Genomic DNA, 23,333 nt, shown 5'->3' on the forward strand with positions numbered 1-23,333 from the left:
AGACGGGGCAAAGGGACATGTCACACCCAGAGTGGTACAGAGTCAGACGGTGTGAGAGTCCATCATATGGCTCAGAATGGCACACAATTTAAGACACGGTTTACTCCTGGAATTTTCCATGCAATATTTTTGAACTGCAGCTGACTGTAAATAATTCAAAGTCTAGATTTGGAGGGGGGGGGGAGTGAGCGGCCTACAGTACTGGAGAGCTCCCTAGCACTCTATGCTTGGAGATTTGTTACCCACTTCTGGTGGCTGAGCCAAGCAAAAACTGTTCCTAAAGAACGTGACAGCTGTTCAATGGTCCGATTGATTGAACTTGGCTCCGAGGACAAACAGAGACTTCGGCTCAAGACACAAGTACTAGTGTTGTCCGCCGACAGGGATGGTGCCGTGGATGCAGCCAGCAGAAGTGAAGGTGGCGGGGCACTCACTGCTTCACACACCTGTCACACAAACACCGGGGACAATGACAGGCTCCAAACAGGAACAAAACCAGGGACACTTCTCATAATTACAGCAGGAAAAGAATTGCCGGAACACAGCCCTTTCAGCCGCAGCCTGAATAGCCCTGTCGGTGGTCACGTCATTGTTTAGACAATAATAGACATTTGCATTCAGAGCCTGCTGGGAAAAGATTAAGCTAAAAGAGAATAACACGCCTCAGTGTAGAGACATGTGGACACACCCCCCAAAGACACGTCCTTAGGTAAGAATCCATTCTGGAAAACACTGTCCCTTTAACACGCGGGAGGATTTCACAGCAATATTTATCAGTCGTAGCAGGAAACCAAAGCAAAGCGAGAGGAGAAAGAGCCCTCAATTCCCCTGTCTCTCCTCCAGCTAGACCTGAGAGGAAGGTGTTAGCGTCCAGGTAAGATGAAAGGTATCGATCTGGTTTACCAGACCGAACTCCGCCCAGGCTGGACTATGGCTCTCATTTTGGAAGTTAGCCATTTTCCTACTTCAACTTTATACAGCCAAGCACCTGCTAGGGACAAACAAGACCAACAGATAGAACGAGATGTGAACCAAAAATGCAATCTTAAAGGCTGGTGCTGATGGGAGCAGACCTGCTGGGGGGAGGGTGGGGGCTAATTGTGCCATTTTCATGCATCATTACCCTCAAAGGTGAACCGGCAACCTCGACTGGCAAGACCAGGATCGGATGCAGAGCATATAGCTACCAGGAACAAGTCTCCTTTCACGGAGGTTCACTTTCTTTTCCTAGCCGTGGGTTTGCTCATCTTTTCAACAGAAAACACTCAATTGTACAGAATTAATATCCCAAGGGGAGGGAAAAATGTGGAGGATTAATGGGTACCGAGGAGCTGCTCGGAATTCGAACCTGGGCCACCCCTGTCAGGAACCTCCCACGGGAGTGTGTCGGTTCCATCTGCCACCTCTGTTCCTTATTTCTTATTTATACTTATCACTTAGAATTGTAAGATGTTAAAGCTGGCAGCGTCTTAGAAATTTAGCTGGCTGGGACTCATGTTCAAGTTGAAGACAAAGTCCCCAAAGGGATCCATGTTCCCAACCACACACCTGGCCAACTAACAGAACAGCAATGGGAATCCAGACTCCTGAGCAGGGCTCTAGTAAGGGCTGCCGTCACCCTGGGAAATGTTCCTGTCTTAGTTACTTTTCTGTTGCCATGAAAGAATTTTGTGTTTCCTGGCTGGACTCTTCGATATGGGCACCCCTGCAGGTGGTTCCTGGCTTTGTGACTTTTCTAAGTTCCTGTCCAACAGAAGGTTTGACACGGAGGACAAACAAGCCCTGACTACCATGTCGGACATCCACCACAACTGCTCATAAAGAACTTGGTGGGGCTGGAGAGATGGCTCAGTGGTTAAGAGCACTGACTGCTCTTCCAGAGGACCCGGGTTCAATTCCCAGCACCCAAATGGCAGCTCACAACTGTCTGAAAATCCAGTTCCAGGACATCTGACACCTTCACACTAATGTACATAAAATAAAGTTAAATAAACCATGAAAAATATAAAAAAAAAAAAGAAAGAAAGAACTTGGTAAGAAAGGCATGCGCCCATTTGAAATGGTGAGCTTCTCTCCAGAATGGCTGAGAGGGAGGGGTTGTTGAAAACTGTGATGGAGACCCGGAGTCAAGATTCCAAGGAGCAAGCTGACGATTACACAAGCCATTACTCCTCCCTAGGGGAGGGGAGGCTGCCAGAGAAGGCCACCATGTCTACTCCTAGCTAGAGCTCTCCCACAGAGTACTGAGAAGTCTACAGCATGCCCTGAATGGGCCACTTCGCACACTCCACAACTCCCACTGCCTCGCCTCTACAAGCTATCAAGAACCAACACCCCTTTGCTGCCATTTCTGCCAACTATTAAGGCAGAGCCAGACCCAACCTCTTCAAACCACCTCTTACTTACCATCAACATTCTGGTCAGTGTATTGTAGAATATAGAACCCCAAGTTCTCATAATGGCTTTTTAGGCTTTTACCCACAGTCCCAAGCCTCCACTCCTCTTCCTTCTCCTTCTAGTCTCCTTGCTAGGAAGGGAAATCCTCCTGTACTCTGGTGGCCTTTGAGCTACTGTTGCTTCCATCTGGAACCTGCTGTCCCCAAATACTCACGCCTCATGCCCCAACTCCCTTCTCGTTTCCACCTGTCAGTGCTACCCTAATACCTCAACCCCATTGTTCCCTATGACCCCCTTAACTGCATGACTTTTGGTCACAAGCTTAGCTTCAGCAGAGGGAGACAAGCCTCTCTTTAGTGTGTATCTTCATCCTTCTAGAAGGTGGGTAAGTATCATGTGGTCAAGACATGGCCTGTCTGTTTCAGGGTTCAGTGTGTGGTTCAGAGAAGACACTCAGTGCATGCTTCCTGACCATGTGGTTCAGAGAAGACACTCAGTACATGCTTCCTGGCATGTGTACAGCCCCTTTCGTGCTTTTAAACTAGATTTGCCGGGGAGAAAGTTTCTTCCGGGGGAAACCCAAAGCCAACAGGCCCCAAGCTTCTTTGTAGACACAGCTTTGAGTCTGAATGCACATCCTCCAACCTTTCAAAGGTAACAACAAGCCCGGGGTGCACTGCAGAGGAGGCTGGCAGGGGCCCGAGAACACCGAAGCAGCCATTTACTTTGGGGACAGGGGTGTTGGAAGGTTAGGGGAATCATCTAGATTCCCGGGCATCTCCTTAGAGAGGAGCCCATATCTGAGGCCTGCCAGATACAGCCAGCTGAAAGGGCAACATGCCAGGCATCTGGAGCAGAGAGAAGAGCGGAGGGGAGGCAGGAATGAACCTGGAGCAGTGCACTTCCTCTTTTCTCTGTGATACCTTGAACTTGCAGCTGAAAAGAATCCAATCAGAGGGCAGCTCTTCCTAGTCCTAAGTCTCTAGGGCAGTGGTTCTCAACCTTGGGGTCACAACTCCCTTAGAGTTGACTGACCCTGTCACAGGGGTCACCTAAGACCATCGGAAAACACAAATACTAACATTACAACTCATAACCGTAGCAAAAATGCAGTTATAAAGAAGCAACAAACATAATTTTATGGTTGGGGGTCACCATAGCATGAGGAGCTGTACTAAAGGGGTTGAGCATTAGGAAGGTTGAGAACCACTGCTGTAGAATAAACGCAGCTGGGTTTTTGACTTAAATGACCAAGACGCTGAGTCATACAACTGGCTGACGGCTCGCTGTCAACAAAGGGCTGGTTTCTCTAAGTCTTTGGGAGGAAGTAGGCATGGGTGTGCTCTTTCGAGTGGGACTGTAACATCACACTGAAGCAAGCCTGCAATGCATTTCAAGGTTTTTTTTTTTTTTAATTCCATGCCCAGTAATTGTGCTTGAAAGAATCAACTCTAAACAGGATGCTGTAAATCACACAATTATATGAAAAGATATTCATATATGTACTACTTACAGCCAGAGGGGAAAAAAACCTTGAAAACAACCTAAGTATCTAAAAATCGGGATGATGATGTACAAAAAAAATCCTAGCCCAATGCCTGGCCAGATATCACATTTGCGTTTTGAATCATTAGAGGACATTTTTACCACCATCTCTACTTGCATTTTCAGAAGGTCCTCATCAGTCTCCCCATCAATTTTCCCAACCTCTGTGTTTGACAATTGCGCAAGAACCACGGACCACCATCTACTGCAGTCTTTGTGAGTCTTCCCCGTGAAAAGAAAAAGATCCCTAATTTCACTGACACTGTTTTATTGTTATTGTCATTTTAGCATCTGTGGGGAATGTATATATGTACGTATGCAAGGATGTATGCATGCATGTACTGTGTATGTATGTATGTATGCGGGCATGTATGTATGAACTTAAACTTCTGATTCTCCTGCCTCTACCTTAGTGTATATGTGCTACTATGCGCTATGCCCAGCTTACAAAGTGCTGAACATCAAGCACAAGGCTTCTTGTATATTAGGGCTCAACCCTGGGATCAAACCCAGGGCTTCGAAGCATACAGCTGCGCGCATCTACAGTATTCTGCAGAGATAAACATTAACAGAAGCAACTGCTCGAACTATTGGGCTGGAGGCCAGATCCATCGACAGAGGTTTCTCAATGGAGGAGGGGGACGCAAAGGAGTTTTCTGGGAAAGCATGGCCTTCTTCCAGAGCTGTCAGTCAAGCACATCTCAATCTGTAATGGAAAAGACAAGCGAGAGTTTCTCCCCTAGGAGGCACAGTGAGCTCAAACACGAAATCAGGGACTATAGTTCCTTTAAGGAGAAATATATCCAGTGAAGGAGGGAAAGAAATCAATAGAAAACTGCGATTGGTTAGGATTCAGTCCCTTTTCACCTACCTACACACACACACACACACACACACACACACACACACACACACAGGCATGTACACATGCACACATATGAGCATGCACACGTGCACCCTCGAACACGCCACACGCTGATACACAGATGCACACGCATAAACACATGCACGTATGCTCTCCATCCCCTTTCATCAGGCCTGTCTTTCATTTAGGCTGCCATTCAGTCTCTAGAATCTGGGGACAATAAAATGAACAAGAGGCTCCCTCAGATGGCAAAGTAAACATCCCCAAATGATCAAGAGGTCCACGGTGTACAAGTTGCCAGGCTAGGCTTTTAAGAGAGCTAAGATGAGCCAGGCATCTTTAATATCAGCCCTGGGGAGGTAAAGATGGGGAAGTCTCTGTAACTGTGAGTCCAGGCTGCTCTATCTAACAAGTTCAAGGCTAGCTAATAAGACCCTGTCTCAAAACATAAAAAATAAAGAAAGCAAGAATGAACCAAGAGGATAACCCTAAAGATGCAGAATGACATGGCCAGAAGGGACAAGAGACCACACACTGTGACAAGGAGCAAACTGAGGTTCATTAAACAATTTCAGTGTCCCCCAAACTGCTACATGGACACCTCTCTTTCCTCCTCATCCACAGCCCCCCCACTCATCCTTTCCCTGTATATTCTACTTACTCACAATTTTTTTTTAAGTAATGCCTTGAGAGCACAGGTGCAGAGAGCACATTGCCCAATAGTAGAGATGCCTGTGTTTCTACACCACGACCCTTCACAGCGAGCCACTAGCGCTCAGAGGTGAATGAGGCAAAGGAAAAGGAAAGGAAGGAGAAAAGACTCAGGTCATTTCTATCCGGGTGGGAAGCCTGTGCGAATCCAGATACCCAGGACTTGTTTCTTTGTCAAACAATAGACTCCCCCCCACCAAGGCTGTGGGAACCAGGGGCAAGACTTCCCAGCACAAAGTTTCCCTTAGGGAAAGAGCATGGTGGGATGCCTTCACCTGGTTTTGCGATGTTGGGAGTTAGGGGCTTCAGGAAAACTTTGGGTGACTGTGTGTGCTGAGCAGGCACATTGGAAGCAACACTTGCAAACCTGTGTGCCTTAACTAGCAAGTCTTAGCTGGCAAGCCCATGTCATTTTAGGTGCACATGCTCAAGGTGGAAGAGCACAGTTGGCAATGAGCACGGTGTACAGACAGTGCCGCATGCCCAAGGGTGGCAGAGATACCCCTGCAGCTGGATTGCTGGACACTTAACCAAGGGAAGATGAAAGTCTGTTCTCCTTACAAGGTAAATGATGGAAAGAAACCCCACGTAGCACTATATTTGAGATTAAATAGGTATTTGACATAGAGCCTGATATGGAAGAAAATAACATGCAAATACTAGGGCCGGGGTGTGGCTCAGTGGTAGAGCACCTGCCTAGAACACAGAGAAAGGCTGGAAGGTGTGGCTCAGTGGTAGAGAGCTTGCCTAGAACCCACCTTGGAGGGGCTTGGGGGCATGGCTCTACAATGGAGAACTTGCTTAGCATGCACAAGACCCAAGGTCCCTATTCTACCTCTTCAACAAGCAAACCAATCCCAGAACCTTGAACTCCAGCACTGAGATTGGAGTGCTGTTGACTGCTGAAACTACTCACAGAGATCACAGACATGGGCTTGCCTGGGGAACAGAATAGTTGATTCGGGTATTGAACACTGAGGAGGTAGATACAAGACTTGCAGGTGGCTAGCCACCTCCCATTGGCGTCACACATCACCCCGAGGATATGCTCAGAGCCATTCTATCACACGGGGTTGGGGGGGGTATTCCAAAGGCACCCAGATATGGAGCCATGGATACTCAGAAACTAAGAACAGATTAAGGCCGGCTCTACTGCTGTCTGGAATGTACATCTTCCATATCTTGCACCATCTCCCATAAAGCATATCTTGCACCATCTCCCATAAAGGAGCTTCATGAAGTATCTCAGAGATGGGCCCTTTCTTTGAGACCTGCCTGCTACCCGAAGTAAAACCATCTCCACAGAATCCCATTCATGTTATTCTGAAATAAGGAGTGACGGTGGGCTCAGACAGTCAACACTCCATCACTGAGTTGAGATCTAGGAGCCATTCTTAGACATGGATGAGAACACAAAAGCCAGACAAGGTCACTTTCCCAAGGCCCCAGAACTTACCAGAGGCAAGACTTAAACCCGGGTAGTCTGGACACAAGAGGCCATGTTTGAGCCACCAATTAGGGATTGTTTTCTCCAGGGCTGGGCTAAAATGGATAGGAGTCAGAAAGGCAGGAAGCAGCTCCAGACCCCACCTGGAAGTTGTGAGCTTGTTAAAGTTCTTTCTGGAGCAGCTGGAGAGAAAAAGCAGAGTCAGCAGCCCTCATTTAGACCTGAAAGCTTCAAGTTCTCCATTCCACACTGCTTCCTGACGGTCAGATATTACCTAATTCCCCCACCCCAGCCCCTGCCGATCTCGCCAGAAAACCAAGCACTAAGAGGTCTCCATGTAACTCTCATAAGAACTAAAATTAAGGTGACAGTGTGTTCACCAGTTGTTCCCTGAAGGAGGAAAAGGACTCAGACCTTCCGGCTCACATACAGCAGGCACAACCCAAGGACCACGGCTGAGGTTTGGGCCCCTATTATATGGCTCCACTGCAGATACGCAGGACACAAGAAACACCTTCCTGAAGCCCAGGAGGCGGGCTGAGGCAGTCTTTCCTGCTCTCTTGCCTTCCTTTTGGTTCAGTGGGGCCTCTAGGAAAGTTCTGGATAAAAAAAAAAGCCACTTGTCCAAGGCTATACACACAGCTTGATGGGTCCAGGCTTGACCTACAGTGAAGAGAAGCAATTGCCAGGAAGCCATAGAAACAGCCAACAGTGGGGGTTGGTGTCCCCAACACAACACCTGATTGATCCTACTGCTGCTGTTCTTCCTATGTCATGTAGGCTACCACAGGAAAGCGTGAACAGAACTCAGGCCTGGCCTGTTCCTGTCAATGATGGGGGCATCTCCTTCACTTTTGGGCAGCCTGGCAGGATACAAGTTTCTACCCATCTTTATGACTTTGTGGTCCTGGGGAGGGGGTGGATGGATGGATGGATGGATGGAGAGAAGAACGGACAAACAGATGGAAGGTTCTCAAGGGTGAACTCTGTAGATCACAGTAGTTATATCAAAAGTTGGAACTTAGTAGGGTGGTGCCTCGGGTCACCCTCAAAATGGACAGGGTTATAGCAGAAAGTGAAACCCCTCTGAGAACCCAGAAGCAGAGGTCTGGGTCACTGGAGAGGGTAATCACTTGAGCTGGGCACAGAGCTTTCAGGCAGAATGGAGACCAAGAGAGAAACCTGGTGACATAGCCATTTGCCAAATGCTTCAGAGTCTCCTCAGATTTCTTTTGCTCTGGCAAAGGCTGGCTGTGTCCATTGGGAAGAGCATGCTTGTCTTAGTGGCAGCAGACAGGCTCTGTTTCATTATCTCTGTCTTGGGACACATCCCTACACTTCTCTGCCCTCCCATCTTTGCCTCTGTGAAGCTCTGTCTATGTCATAGTTGTGATAAACAAAACTGCACGGCAGAGCATCTTTCTGTAAACCACGAGGAAGTCGGCAATACCATAATGTGTTCTGACAACCCACTGGACACAGCAGAGGTGACAGAGGACCATAATACACCAGTCTTTGAAGTTGGCTTTAATCGTCTCCAAAGTCACACTTTCAAGGGCACACACTCTTCCCAGAAGTCACGACATGTTTACCCCAAGCCTCTGAGAGAGGACATGCCTACAGAAGGGCTTGGCTCTCAGAAAATCCAACACCTTCGCAAACATTTGACAAGTGGGAGGGGTAAGTAAGGAGATGGGAGGGAAGCAGAATAGTTTAAAACATAATGATAAAAAAACAAAATCAACCTACCACTGTTGCAAGCTTTTCCTGTGTCTTTCTAAACTCTGTTCGCATTTTTGATAGCTCCATTCATAAAGGTCACATCCCATGGACTAATAAAAACTTTACCCCACTCTCTGCCAGGCCTGATGCTTCCTTGGACTTGTGCATCAAGACTCCAAGCGTCCCTGGCTGGTATCTTTCCAGACTCCAAGGAATCTTTAACAGGCCCCAAGTCACCAGGATAAGCCTCGTGACACTGTGTCCACCAAGTGTGAGAGAGAAGACTATATTTTGAGATCAGCTTGTCCAAAACAGAACATGACCAGTCCTGGTGGGAAGCTATTCATTACACCCTTTCCAGAGGCTGCTACCTCTTGACTGAGAACTGAGGCCTAAAAACTCTCCCAAGCTGTTTGCACACGAGCAACATCTAAAGACTGGGAGGGCTGGGTACTGGTTGGCTTTGTCAACTTGACACAAACCTAGACATAGCTGGGAGAGGGGGTCCTAATGGTGAAAGTGCCTCCATAGGAGTAGCCTGTAGGCAAGTCTGTGGGGTGTCATCTTGGTTAGTGATTGGCACGAGAGGGCCCAGCTCGCTATGGGCAATGCCAGCCTTGGGCAGGTAGTTCTGGTTGTATAAGAAAGCAGGCTGAGAAATCCAGTAAGCAACGTCCCTCCATGGGCCTGCTTCAGTTCCTGCCTTGAGTTTTTGCGCTTCCCTGGACGATGGATTGTTATCTGGAAGTGTAACCCTTTCCTCCCTGAGGGGCTTTTGATCGTGGTGCTTTACCAAGCAACAGAAAACTAAAAGAGACTGTGTACCTTGGAGATACAAACTGCTGATGGAAACAAGTGGTTTTTCGCTTTTTTTTTTTAATGCCTTACATATTTTGGGCAGGCATGCTACCTCAGGGCTGTATCCCCAGCCCCAAAGCAGCCTTTTCCTATGGGCCGCATTTGAGTTCTGAAAACAACTTCTTAGACTCAGAAAGAAAACGAATGGCCGCTCTCATCTCAAGTGGTCATTAGGAGACCAAAGTCCTTTCTGTAACCTCTCAGGCTCACATCGATGGTCCCCCGTTCTGGTCCTATTGACAAGATGTGAGTTTCCCTCAGCCTAGAGAGACACTAGGCACCGTGCCCTGTGAGGACTGGGGGCGGAAATGAGGAGAGGAGTCCACCCGAGGCCCTTGGGGCTAGCAGTGGAAACACCAACTTGACATTTACATTTTCCTAAGGGCTGATCTCAGGCGCCAGGGCGGGTCCATGTGAGCTGCTCATATCCAGCACCCTTCACACCTCCACTGCTAATGAGGGCTGTGAGCTGAAGTCTTAAACCATGAAGCCAGCACACAGCTCCTCTTTCAGGAATTCCCAGCGGTCTCCTGACCTGCGGGTGGTGATGGTGGAGGACTGAGCTCTCATTTTTAAAAATGCTTTCCCACCTACATGCATAATCTCATTTATCATCTTTGTGTTTTCTTATATTTATCCTGCCACTCTTTCGTGTGACCGTCCATGTATGTGTATATACATTTGTGGACAACCTCAGCTGGGAGATGTCAGTCCCCTTGGTTTTGGAGACAAGTCTCTCCTTGGCCTGGTACTCACCAAATAGGCCAGACCGCAAAGCAAGCCCCAGGGATGTGTCTGTATCCACCTCCCCAGTATTGGGATTACAAGCCCATGCCACTGTGCCTGGCATAGCTGTGCTGTGTGGGTTCTGGGGGATCTTGTACAGCAAGCACTTTACCGCCTGAGCCATTACCCAGCCCTCATTCATTACATCTTGGGTTCATTAAGCATTTACACTTCTAATGACCGATTTTTATGACCGACACTTCTATAGCACAGTTTGCCATTCTCATTCTGAATGCCACAGCCTGCTGAGTTCCTGCTGGTCCTCCCTCTGGAGGAGTGGACTTGCTGATTATTCACACATCCCAAGATGGAAGGAGGGTTGCTGGTCTGATTTTGTTCTGAACTGGTTAAAATGCACTGTGTTGAGCATTCATCCTCTTAGGCACGTGAAAAAAAAAATGGTACCAAACATTTTCATTGACACCAGGGTCCCTGAACATGTACCAACTTACTGGAAACTCATATAAAGTCCTAAGAATCTGAACCCAAGTCATCTCTCTCTTTTTTAATTTTTCATTTTTCTGAGGATGGACCCCAGGGCCTCACCCATGCTAGGCAAGTGCTCTTCTACTGAGTCACATCCCCACTCTCTCAAGCGATGTTTATGAAGCAGCGTTCAGGGAAGGGGCCCCAAATGAAACTTTAGGAAAGGGCGCCAACAAAAACTTAAACACAGAGATCTGTCTGTGAAAGACAAAAAATTAGGGTTCTCTCTCTCTCTCTCTCTCTCTCTCTCTGCAACAGCAAAGCCAGGGGAGATGGGATAAGTAATGACTATGTCCTAGGGTCTCTTCCATCAAGTCTTTCAGTAACTCACACAACCCTGGACTTATTAATAGGTCCTAAAAATCACCTAACCCTAATCCACCTCGTAAGATGGAACATCAGAGAGGAGACAATTGAAGTGGCCCCTGTGTAACCGAGCGCGGACCCAAATCCAGCACACCAGCTCCCATGTCAGCCCTTCTCGCCCCACACCACCCGTGACGTGCTTCGCAGACCCAAACAATTTCCTTCTAGAATAAACGACACAACCCAGTGCGGGAGGTTGGCCATCATGGAGTCATCTCTCGGGTCACACAGTTTATGCACCAGTCCAGCCTGGTGAGGGACCCAGACTTTCTTCCGCCTGGACCTTCCCCAGGCCTAGCTAGGGTGAAGCAGCTTGTAAAACAACTCAGCCACATACCTGCCCCAGATCCCTGCATGCCTGCAGAGTCTGTCCTCACACTCCCAAAGGCCTGGCTCAAGTCTCACAGCCTGTTCCCCACAGCTTCACCTACTATGATGTCCCCAAGCCCCCAGGCCTAGCTAAGGTCACCAGTCTAGCCAGGCGAATGTGCCAGATCCCTGCCAGCAGCCCTGTCCTTGTCCCCACACGGCTTGTATACTAACTGACCCAGTCAAGTGAGTGACCCAGATCCCCAGCTCCCTGTGTGGCCCCCTCACTTCCAGAAGCCCTGCCTCACCTCAGGTGAGGGGGCACAGCCTGTACACCAGCCTGTTCTAGTGAATGACCCCATCCCTGCCCACCTGACCCTTCCTCATTCTCTAAGGCAATGGTTCTCAAACTTTCTAACACCACGACCATTTAATACAGTTCCTCATGTTGTAGTGACCCCCAACCCTAAAACTATTTCCTTGTGGGGGGGAGCAAAACTCTTCCATTGCGACTTCATAACTGTAATTTTGTTACTTTTGTGAACTGCAATGTAAACATTTTTGGAGACAGAGGTTTGGCGAAGAGGTCATGACCCCTGGCTCTAAGTCCTAGCTGGTAGTACAACTTACACACCAGGACTGCCAGAATAATTACCCAAATAAAAAAAAATGAAATCACAAAACTTGCAAACAAATGGATGGAGCTGGAAGGTGTATTGAGTGAGGTGACCACAGGACCGGGAAAACAAAGGCTGCAGGTTCTCTCTTGTTTGTGGTCCCAGCTCCAAACCCCTGGGTTTGTATAGATAACCAATAGCTGCAAAAGCCGGGAAAGCAAAAAGGAAGGAGTGTGGGGGCTGAGGCGGAGGAAGTAGTTCTAGAAATGGGGGCAGAAGGACACTGGTGTGATGAAGGGGGAAAGAGAAAACCAGGGATGGGGTTTAAGTAGGAAAACGGAGAGGGAGAGGGAAATGGAGTGGGGAATGGAGGGGGGATGGAGGGGGGAAGGAGGGAGGGAGAGAGGGAAGGAGGGAGGGGAGATAAATAACACCAAGGACGTCTCTGAAAGCCACAGGGAAACCTATTATTTTAGAAGCTTACCTAAAATACATATAAGGGTCTCGCTGTGTAACCCTGGCTAGTCTGGAACTTGCTATGGCGACCAGAATAACCTTAAACTCAAACAGATCTGCCCCTCCACCCAAGTGCTGGAGTTGAAGGTATACACCACCAAACCCGGCTACCTGTTTTATTTCTAGAGACAGGGTCCCTCAGTGGCCTGGGACTTACTAATTAAGCTAAATTGGTGGGCCAGCAAGCTTGAGATCTGCCTGTAATCTGTCTCCCCAGAGCTGAGATTACAAACACATGCCACTGTGTCTGACTTTGTTTTTTTAGCATTAGTTTGGGGTATAAAACTCAGGTCCAACTGAACAATCTCCCAGTCCCTGTGAACCGCATTTTAAGAATCCTACTTTTCATTAATTATGAGGAAAGTCCCAAAGTAATAATCCCACACCTCAATACAAACTTGAATGGCCATTCCCATGTGGCTCCTGGTTTGTCCTTAGTGAAGCATCACCAGCTAAGGACCACTGATAAGACTCTTCTCTCCCAGGTTCTCCCAACTTCCCTTCTGAAGCCTGACAGAAACAGCTGCTTGCTCAGTGCCTGCGGCATAACGACACATTCCGTTTAAAAAGCAACTCCCCCCTCCACAGCAATACTCAAAACCACTAAACAAGACCATTCCCCTGGTACACCCAGACTCTCTCTTCCTGTAGGTGCAGGAGGAGCTTCCTGGCTTCTAGGTCAGTCATTCCCAGCCTGGCTGGCACTGCACCGTGGTTTCTGAGCCACTGCACAGTTGGATGGCCAGAAGTCAAAACAATGAGCCCAGGGACCACGTGGATCTATCGACAGGCAGAAAACAGTCGTCATTGCCTGACCTTGTCACCGGACCTTAACCCTGGTTACATGGTGTCTGTCCTAAAGAAGCAAGTGACTTTGGAATAGAGCAGAAGAGAAGGCAAGACAAAAGACCCATTTCCGCATCAGCCATGATGATGCTTCTGCTAATGTACTCTTTCAGGGATGGGAGAGAAAAAAGTAAAAAAAATAACCTGCCCACCCTCCTCTCACAAGCACCCCTTCCATCCTGAGATCTCCCCTCACCTTCTCTTCAGCACCCCTCTATCCTGGACTCCCCCACCTTCTTCTCTTCAGCATCCCTCCTATCCTGAGATCTCCCTGCAACCTTCTCATCAGCACCCTTCTATCCTGGGCTCTACCCCCACCTTCTTCTTACCAGCACCCCTCCTATCCTGAGATCTACCCCACCTTCTCACCAGCACCTCCCTTCTATCCTGGGCTCTCCCCCACCTTCCTCTCATCAGCACCCTCCTATCCTGAGATCTCCCCCACCTTCTCACCAGCACCCCTTCTATCCTGGGATCTCCCCCACCTTCTTCTCTTCAGCACCCCTTCTATCTTGAGGTCTCCCCCACCTTCTTCTCTTCAGCACCCCTTCTATCTTGAGGTCTCCCCCACCTTCCTCTCTTCAGCACCCCTTCTATCTTGAGGTCTCCCCCCTAAGGCTCCAGCCTATCACGTCCCACCCCAGCACCACGGCTCTTGCTGGAGGGGCAGCAACAGGAGGCCACAGCCTGTCCTCACACCCTGCTCTGCCATCGCAGCGTCTTCTCTCACACTCTGACCACATCTTCCACCAAAGCGAGACCACTGGGGAGGGAAGGCCGACAGCCCAAGCGAAACAGCACCTCCGCCCACACCCACTTCCTCTCCTTGTGTCTGGTCAGAAAATGCTCCCCGGAGAGCGTAGTCAGTCAAACACGGGCATGTGTTGGCTCGAAACATTCTACACAGAAGCCCCGTCTACGTGGATTCTACATTGCTGGTCTCCCATCAGCTACACACAGCTGCCCAGTTATGTGGCTATGATGATGACCCTTGCCTGGGGTGCCTGTCGGGGACTGGAGGCCACAGACCAGTGGATGTCCAATAGGGTGGGTGGACAGGATAAAAAAAAACCTGAAATCTGTCTCCATACAGGGCACTTTTTGTTTGCAGACTTAACCATTGAGCTAAAGATGCCTACCAACTGCCATGGCAGGAACAGCAGACCATAAACAGAGGGGGGGAAAGTGGCAGTACCTGAGTTTGCAGAAAGGGTGGGAGAATGTCCTTCCTCTTTACTAGAAAGCCCCTCTCCCACTTAGCGGGCATCTGGCACAGCTCGACTATGGAGCACAGAGGCCGGTTTGCAAACTGAGGCTACTCCTTGGCCACTCTTCAGATACAGATTAAGCGTTCACCTCCTGTTACCACGCCTCCTGAGTCATCGACTTTATCAAACAGCAGAAGAATCGAACCCTTCTCTCCTTGCATGAATACCAAGATGGAGTAAGCGCAGCCGTGAACAGTTCCCGAGCCAAGGAGAACAATAGTTACAGACAGTGTCCCGCAGCCTGGTGCAGAGTGCTGGGCAGCACAGGAGAGCAGAAGCTGAGCGCAAGGCATCATGGGAACGCTGATGGTAAGTTCCAGATTCTTAGTATAAGGGGAGAGGAGAAAGAGTCAGAAATAAAAGCAGGTGTACAGCCCAGACCTTAAAAGATCACAAGGAAGCAGGGAAGAGACGGAGTAGGGTAGACATTCCATGAAATGGGTTAAATGAAGCATAGTATGTTCTCAGAACAGCAGGATAGCACCCAGGAGGCAGCAGGTCAACCAAACAAACGTCAGGATGAGATGTGGTGGGAAAGTCTGGGAGGCAGCTCAGGTGATGGAGGGCTTACTGGCTAAGTGCAGCCATGGGTTTAATCCCTGGCACCACATAAACTTTGCCGTGGGGTTCACACCCATAATCCCAGCACTTGGGAGGTGGAGGCAGGAGAATCGGAAGTTCAAGATCATCCTTGGCTACATGGTGAGTTACAACCCTGTCTCCTGGAATTGTCATGCACTCAGCAGGCATCCAGCTCACCTCAGCAGAGCGTGTATCACAGCAGATCGCCATAGAGCACAGGCTCAAGCCAAACATCCCCAGGGTGTCTTCAGAGCTGTCACCTCCCACATGGAGTTTCTCTATGTAGCTCTGATTGTCCTGAATTTACTCTGTAGACCAGGCTGGCCTTGAACTCACAGAAATCCATCTGCCTCTGCCTCCTGAGTGCTGGGATTAAAAGCATGTGCCACCACTGCCTGGCCAGAGCTGCCTCTTCCTAGAACCTGCTTTGTCTGGGCACCTCTAAGCACACAATCACCCTACCCTTCAGTTCCACATAAAAAGATGCTTTGAGTCTGCAACTTCCTACACGGATTTTTTTCCTCTTTTTTCTAATATTGTTTGTTTTTATATTGTGTGCATAGATACATTGTGGTCACGTGTGCCATGGCACGCTTGGAGGTCAGAGGACAGCCAGTAATACTTACTCATGCCTAAGCCTGACCACCTGATTTCAGGAGTCACACATTAGACCGAGAGAATCATTTGGTGGGAGAATTCTAGCCAGAAAGGCAGACAGGCAGATCCCCAAAGCTTGTGGGCCAGAAAGATAGCCTCGCTGATATGGCAAGCTCCAAGCCCACTGAAAAGACTCTATCTAATAAATAGTAATAATAATAATAATAAGAAGAAGAAGAAGAAGAAGAAGGACACTGCTGATCTCTGACCTCCCAGGCACACACAGAGATGTGCTGCTGCATACACACACACACACACACACACACACACACACACACACACCACAAACACACCAATGAGTAAATGGCTCAAGTAGCCAAGCCTTGTGGCACAGGTCTGTCGTCCCAGTCACTAGAACCACAAGTTCAAGGTCATCCTGGACAATTTAGTGACATTGTTTTCTAAAAAGAAAAATAGGGGGCAAGTCGGTGGTGATGGACACTTTTAATTCCAGCACTGGAGAGGCAGAGGCAGGCAGATCTCTGCGAGTTTGAGGCCAGCCTGATCTACAAGAACTAATTCAGAGCTAAGGCTGTCCTAGAAACCAAAGAAACCCTGTCTTGAAAGATAGGACTGGCATACAGTTCAGTCGTCAGTGGTAAAGTGTCATCTAGCATATATGAGGTAAAATTCCAGGAACTGAGAATAAGCATCATCTACCTATTTGAAATTTCAGATCTTAAGTTTCCTCATAATATGCCTTAGGTGCTGTCTTAGTTATTTTTCTAATGCCATGACCAAGGCCAACTTATAAAAGAGTTTGAGACTCATGGCTCCAGAGAGTTTGAGTCCATGACTATCACGGTGAGAGCACAGCAGCAGGCAGGCATGGTGCTGGGGCAGTAGCTGAGAGCTCACATCTTGATCCACAAAGCACAGGCAGAGAGAACTAATGGGGAATGGTGTGGGCTTTTAAAACCTCAAAGTCTACCACTAATGACACACCTTCTCCAACAAGGCCACACTGCCTATTCATTCCCAAACAGTCCCACCAGCTGGGGACCAAACATCCAAACCTAAGCACCTATGGGGGTCATTCTTATTCCAACCACCACAGACACCTTTTCATGCCAGGATATGCAAATCTAAATTCTAGTTTTCTGGCCTCTGTAATCTTATACACAGGTCACTTAACCTGCTCTCCTACGCATAGACACAGAGGGATAACGGCTTCAATTATTCAGTATCATAACCAATGTTGCAATAAACAACTGCATTCAAGCAGCTAAGAAAATTCCCAGGAGTCGATTTGCAGTAGTGGAGGGCGGTGTGATTTTCACCTCTGACAACGATTCCTACTGCCCACTTGCCAGGCACCTACTTCATTATTCTGTGGCTTTATTTTCTTCGTTTGTAAATGAGAGAAAGTATTGACTGGCTCTTTGGTTACCCCTATAAATATCTGGTGAGCCTAAGAAATAGAAGGACGATGATAGGGGAGTTCAGCCAATCACGTTCTGTTTGGGGGGCGTGTCGCCCTTAGACTAAAGCTTGCCTATAAACCTGCTCTCTTTTTTTGCCTGGCTCCTGCTTCTGGAAGGATTGCTTGGACTCTGGTGTAAGCTGTTGTAAGTCTTACTTATGTTTATTAAAGTTGTATATTTTGTATCAAGATAGTCTGGGGACCTTTCATTACCAAGCGCCCTGCTGCTTCATCTGGCGCCCAACGTGGGGCCCCAAGGCCTTTACCCTGAGTAGCCAGTTCCTAGCTTAAGTGTGAACCATATTCGCGCAACTGCGGCCGAAACAGTAGGCAGCTACCTAAAGCCTGCACTGGATCCCAGCTCCATTCAATAGAATCGGGGCAGGGACTTTCCGGCTTCTGCAAAAACCGCGGAACTCAGGCAAGCGGCAGCTCTATCCCCCCTTGGGCAGTATATTCCCTGCAGCTCCGGCTGAGTTTGGCATGCGTCACCACTGCCTGACCAGTTTTCATGTTACAGGACGATATTCCCACAGGACGTTGTGTCAGAGATGTTGTGTTAGTGCAAAACCTCAGCTCAAGAACCCTGCCTGGGTCAGCTCACACTGATAGCCGAAGGGAAGACTTCTAGTCCCATCAGTCTCAGGTGTTCAGGGCAGGTAAGCCTTGTGCATCCAGAATCCTAGAGGACCCCACACTTACTCCTTCCAGTCATGTTCAGTGAAAACCGTGCAGTCATGAGGTAAGAAGAAGAAGAATGAGGCCACCCTGAAGGGCAGGTAAAGGTCATGCAGCAAGGATAGCTCAATAGCCCACCTTCAGATCCCAAGCTTGTCCCAGATTTCTGCTGCTCTCCTTGTCCCTGCACTGGGACATATCTTGACACACCCTTGCTCCTCTGCAGGAGACTGGCGTGCAGAACAGTCTGCAGACTAGAGCTGTTTTCTATCCTAATGGCCCACCTGGGAGCCTCCAGCCCACATAAACACTGAGTCCTAGGAAGGTCACTACTTGGAATGAGGCAGAGAAGAAGCTGAGTCTTTCACCCTAGTTTCTTTTGATTAATCACAATGTAAATGAGTATAATGACAATCTGTGGCTAGCAGCTCCTGCTGGGCAGAGCCATTTTACTGGTTCCTAGAGTGTAGGTGACTTTTCAGTCCACATAAATCAAGGTCAAGGTACCTAAAAGAAGAACTCAATTAGCAACCCCACCCTTTATTTGGTGACAAGATCTTATCCCAGGCTGTCCTTAAACTCACTAGCCCAGGATGCTCTTTAAATTCCCCCCCCCCCCACACACATACACACATACACACACACACACACACACACACACAAACCAAAAATCATAAAAGCACACATATTATACACAGGGAGATTAAAGAGAGAAAGAAAGGAGTGAATGAAAAAACAAAATGAATAAAGATCACCTGCCTTTTCAAAGAGACCGCGGTGTGCCCCCAGGCCTGAGAAAGCCTGGACACAGCGGGTGGCTGTCCTCAGGAGGCCAAGTTCATAGACACTCAAGAATTCAGCTCTCTAATTCAACTTCTCTACAACATCACCACAGGCTTAGAGTCTGTTTGTCTGTCTGCCAGTTTCAAATAAACCTTCACGCCCTCCCTTTAGTAGATACGAGACATCTTGCTTGCATTTCAGAAGCTTCATTTGAACTTAAGAGATTCCAAGTGAGTGACGTAGGCCGGGCTTTGCCCCGCATTTTCCATGCGCTTGGAGGTGGATGAAGTACCACGCATAGACTGTCTCCTCCAGCCTACACAGAACCACCTGTATTGGACAACAGATTCCCTCTTTCCAGCGAGCACTGAGCTGTGAAGTATCATTGTCTAACATAACCAGGGTTTTTCAAGGCATCAGCCTCCCCCGCCACGGGAGGTCCCCATCGTCCTGGCTGTAGGATGCAGAGTGGGCAGCCGGCCGTCGGGGCAGGAGTTCTCAGGGTGACTTTTAAGTTAATCCGTGTTTGGGGAACGGGGCTATGACTAACCAACCAGAAAAGGTTCCCAGTGCCAGACTGGCTCAGAAAGTGTCCCCAAAACAGAAAACAAAACAAAAAGACTATCAAAAAACAAACACGGCTGGGTTCCACCCAAGCAGTGGAGTATCAAATGGTGAGGTCAAAGAAAAGGAGGCACAACTCTGTGCATCACACAGCTGCCCACATCTGCAGAGCAGTAACTGCACAGTGAGACATCACATGCATAGGGGCTCACCCTAAGAACCGCCGAGGACGGAACACCGACCAATCAGGGCTGCCTCCATTGACATGGCGGGAATTGTTGCTGAAAAACTAACGCAAAGTGACTCTTCTAACCAAGTCAACATGGACTCCTCCAAAATGAATGCCTCCATGCCCTGCCCACTGCCATATATCTGAGGCTTTCCTGAAGTGTGTACTAAATAAGCTTAATTTCTTTCTACTGGGTTTTCAAGGGTGACATTTTTTCACCAACCACTAGAATCCCTCAATCTGATTAAACTCCAGCTTGCCTAGCATTTGCAAGGCCCTGGCCTCCATCCCCAACATCACAGTGTGAAGACTGAGACTCACTCCACAGGACCAAGCCTGTGTGGGCAGAACTCAGAGCCATTCCACAGGACCAGGTCTGTGCAGACAGCACTGTTTGCACCAAGGTCTCTCCAGTCCCCATCCAAGACCATTACTGCTGGCCAGACATTGCCCTCCGGGCTGAAATGAAAAAACTCTGGGCTCTAGAAATCAATGAAAATAGTTCCAAGGAAAGTAAGGCCACCACCACCACCTCAGGCTACCTGACGTTCCTGAGTAGTTGAAGCCTATACCACAATTACTGTAAGTCCTTTACTATTAGAGCATCCTCCTCCTGGACCATCGCCCCATGGATCCTGGATGATCCCAGATCATCACTGCCCACAGAGCTCTCTGACCAGCTGTCCTCATCTCCAGAAGACTTTGAGTTCAGACTGCTCCTTTTCTAGGGCTGGCCTGGTCTGCTGGAAGCAATTTTGCTAACAAATGTTTTCGGAAGTCAAAACCGGACATGTTTCCTATTAAATCAGAGAACAGCTTTCAATGTAAACAGTGCTGAGGCTTTTATCCAAGCATCGCTGGCTCACTCCAAGACATGCAGAGCCCTTGAAACACTTCAGAATAGATGCTCCTGCTGTTATCTTTTGCCCAGATCAGCCTGGTATGTGTCTGTCCTGCACCGGACACATTCCCCAGTCTTCTGAGCCTCCTCACAGGAAGGCAGGAGCCCTGGCAACTATTGATGGTCAGGGTGAAAAAGAAGAGCTGGGCCTGGTACAGCTCAGCTGCTGAACATACTCCAATCATAGGACCCGTTCTACAGTCCATACCTGCTCGGGCTGGTTTCATAATGTCACTAACATTTACTGCGAAGCTCTTCTGAACGCCCTCTCCACAGGCTGGCCTAGTGGCTGCCCCACAGTAGGACTCGCTTCCTCATGGACTCTAAGATCCATTCCCACTTTTAGCTCCAGAGCACTACAAGACCCACTATGACGTCATCTCTCCGTCCTCTGCAGCCATGCTACCAATACAGACCTCGAGATCTGGACCTTCCTTGTTTCTGAGCTGGTGAGAGCTGGGATGAAAACGGCCTATAGGAGCAAGAAATCTGATGTTCTTGCAAATGGCAAACCTCATGCAAATGACATGAAGCCCACGTTACTGACGTGTCCCATAGATAAACACCTAGGCCTGTAGAAAAGAGGGAAATATCTGAGCTTAGAGTTCTTTCCGATTTCATGCTTTATATATAAAAAGTACGCTATTTTATGAAAACTGCTGAGAGTTCTTGACAGAAACAGGGGCTGGGGAGGGAGAGGAGAGAGAGAGAGAGAAGGAGAGGAAGAGAAAGGGAGCAGTGGGGCATTGTACATGTATTCCACAATCATGACACACAGACAGACACACACATACATACATACACACACACACACACACACACACACAGAGAGAGAGAGAGAGAGAGAGAGAGAGAGAGAGAAGGAGAGGAAGAGAAAGGGAGCAGTGGGGCATTGTACATGTATTCCACAATCATGACACACAGATACACACACACACACACACAGGGAATGGGAGAGAGAGGGAGAGAGAGAGAGAGAGAGAGAGAGAGAGAGAGAAGTAAGGTAGAGTATTCCACAATGGATGCATATTTCAAAGCAATACAGCGTGGCCCAGCAACCCCCATTTCTAGTCACATGCTAAAGAATCTCAGCCATCAGGCTGGAGACCTCTGAACAATGCTGAAATGAAATGCAGAGTGCACAGTCAATACATGAAACTAGCACTGATGAACAAGTCCACAAAATGAGGTATAAATAACAGGATGCTATGTGGCTTGCTTTCTTGCTTTTTTGGGGGGTTGGTTTATTGTTGTGGTGGTGGTGGTGGGTGTTTTGTGGGGTTTTTATTTTGTTAGCTCTGGCTGGCCTCAGACTCACAGAGATCCACCTACCTCTGCCACCCACATGCCAGGATTAAAGGTGTGTGCCATTACATCTGGTCATATAGCCTTTCAAAAGGACATTTTTGGTGGGACTGGAGAGATTGTTCAGCAGTTAAGAGGACCTAATGCTCTTGCAGAGGACCCAAGCTTGGCTTCCAGTATCCAGTTTACAACCATCTATAACTCTAGCTCCAGGAGAATGGAAACCATAGGCACCTGTGTTCACACACACACACACACACACACACACACACACACACACACCCTACAAGACAGACACACATACACAAAATTTTTTTTAAAATCCTGTTTTTTAAAGGACTTCTTGATACTTAAGACAATGAGTGGACAAACTGGGGGACATGAAGCTAAGTGACACAGGTCAAACCCCAAAAGACAGGTCCCTTACTTAAAGCTGGGGCTACAACGAAGCAGTGTTGTAGAAAGACTGTTTTCAGAGGTAGGGGTGGGGAACAAGAGGCAGGGTAGGACAAAGGGGAGAGGCTGCTCAAAGGAAGCACAGTCCCCACTAGACTGGAAGGAGCTGCTTATGAAGAGACTGTCTTTAGTGTTCTCACCACAGAGGTGTTGATCAGGTGATGGAGACACTAATTTGCTTGACTGACTTTTTTTATAACATGTACAAAGATCAAAGCCATGTATTGTAGCCCACAACAACAAGAACAAAACCATCTTAGAAATAACTTTGTCAGTAGGAAGAGGTGTTATAATACGTGTATGTATGTATGTATATATATGTGTGTGTATATGTATGTATATATATGTGTGTGTATACATGTATGTATATATGTGAATATGATTTGGATACACACACACACACACACACACACACACACACACAAATACCAATCCTGCTATGGCAGCACTGATGTCAGTAATAGGATGACATAGGGACACCTGCATCCATGAATTGAGACTAAACACAGTAAAGGCAACAGGCTTAGTAGCTGCCACAGGGGGCACAGGCGAGTAAGGGGTAGTGGTTAGCATTCCAGTGTCCAGGGCTGGCAGCCTTAGGATCTTACAGTAGATCCTGTCTTCCTAGGGGGCCAGACTCCCCGATACTCTTAGGTTTTCTCATGCTTACAGCTGGACAAGGAGGAAATGATATGCATCTAAATGAGATCTCCAAGCCACCCTGACTGTGAGCTTCCTCAACTGTAGTATTAATGTTCTATTCTTGCACTGTGCCCATAATCTAAAGGGACTAAGCTCCTGTCCGATGTATCCCTATATCCAAATAGCCACAGAATTAAAACAGTCTAAGGCTGTTGTTGCTGCATACTTCCCAGAGCCAAGAGCAGGTATCTCCTGTCCTTTGGCAACACCCTAGCTTCTATATAGCCAAGGAGCAGGAGGGAGAGTGAGCAGAGTCTAGACTCCTGCTAACAGATCCGCTTTACATTGCCCTTAATTTTGTAGAATCAAGGTTT

At 48.2% G+C, this 23,333-nt stretch overlaps 1 protein-coding gene and 1 long non-coding RNA gene across 7 annotated transcripts in view; one reads left to right on the top strand and one right to left on the bottom strand.

The window, feature by feature from the left end:
- Positions 1–23,333, bottom strand: part of Gfod1 (Gfo/Idh/MocA-like oxidoreductase domain containing 1) — a 101,394-nt gene that overhangs the window by 40,492 nt on the left and 37,569 nt on the right. Inside the window, exon 2 of one of the 6 annotated variants that reach the window (XM_087896545.1) lies at positions 6,975–7,147. The exons of the other annotated variants lie outside the window; for them this stretch is intronic. The gene's annotated coding sequence lies outside the window, so the exon portion shown is untranslated. The remainder of the gene's footprint in view (positions 1–6,974; positions 7,148–23,333) is intronic. 6 annotated transcript variants of the gene reach the window in all.
- LOC125389740 (uncharacterized) lies at positions 2,427–4,198 on the top strand. Its single transcript, XR_007228524.3, has 2 exons — positions 2,427–2,782; positions 4,069–4,198. It is a non-coding gene; the product is annotated as an uncharacterized LOC125389740 (long non-coding RNA).

This window comes from Myodes glareolus, chromosome 14, assembly GCF_982192425.1.
Source record: "Myodes glareolus chromosome 14, mMyoGla1.1, whole genome shotgun sequence".
NCBI classification, from domain to species: domain Eukaryota; kingdom Metazoa; phylum Chordata; class Mammalia; order Rodentia; family Cricetidae; genus Myodes; species Myodes glareolus.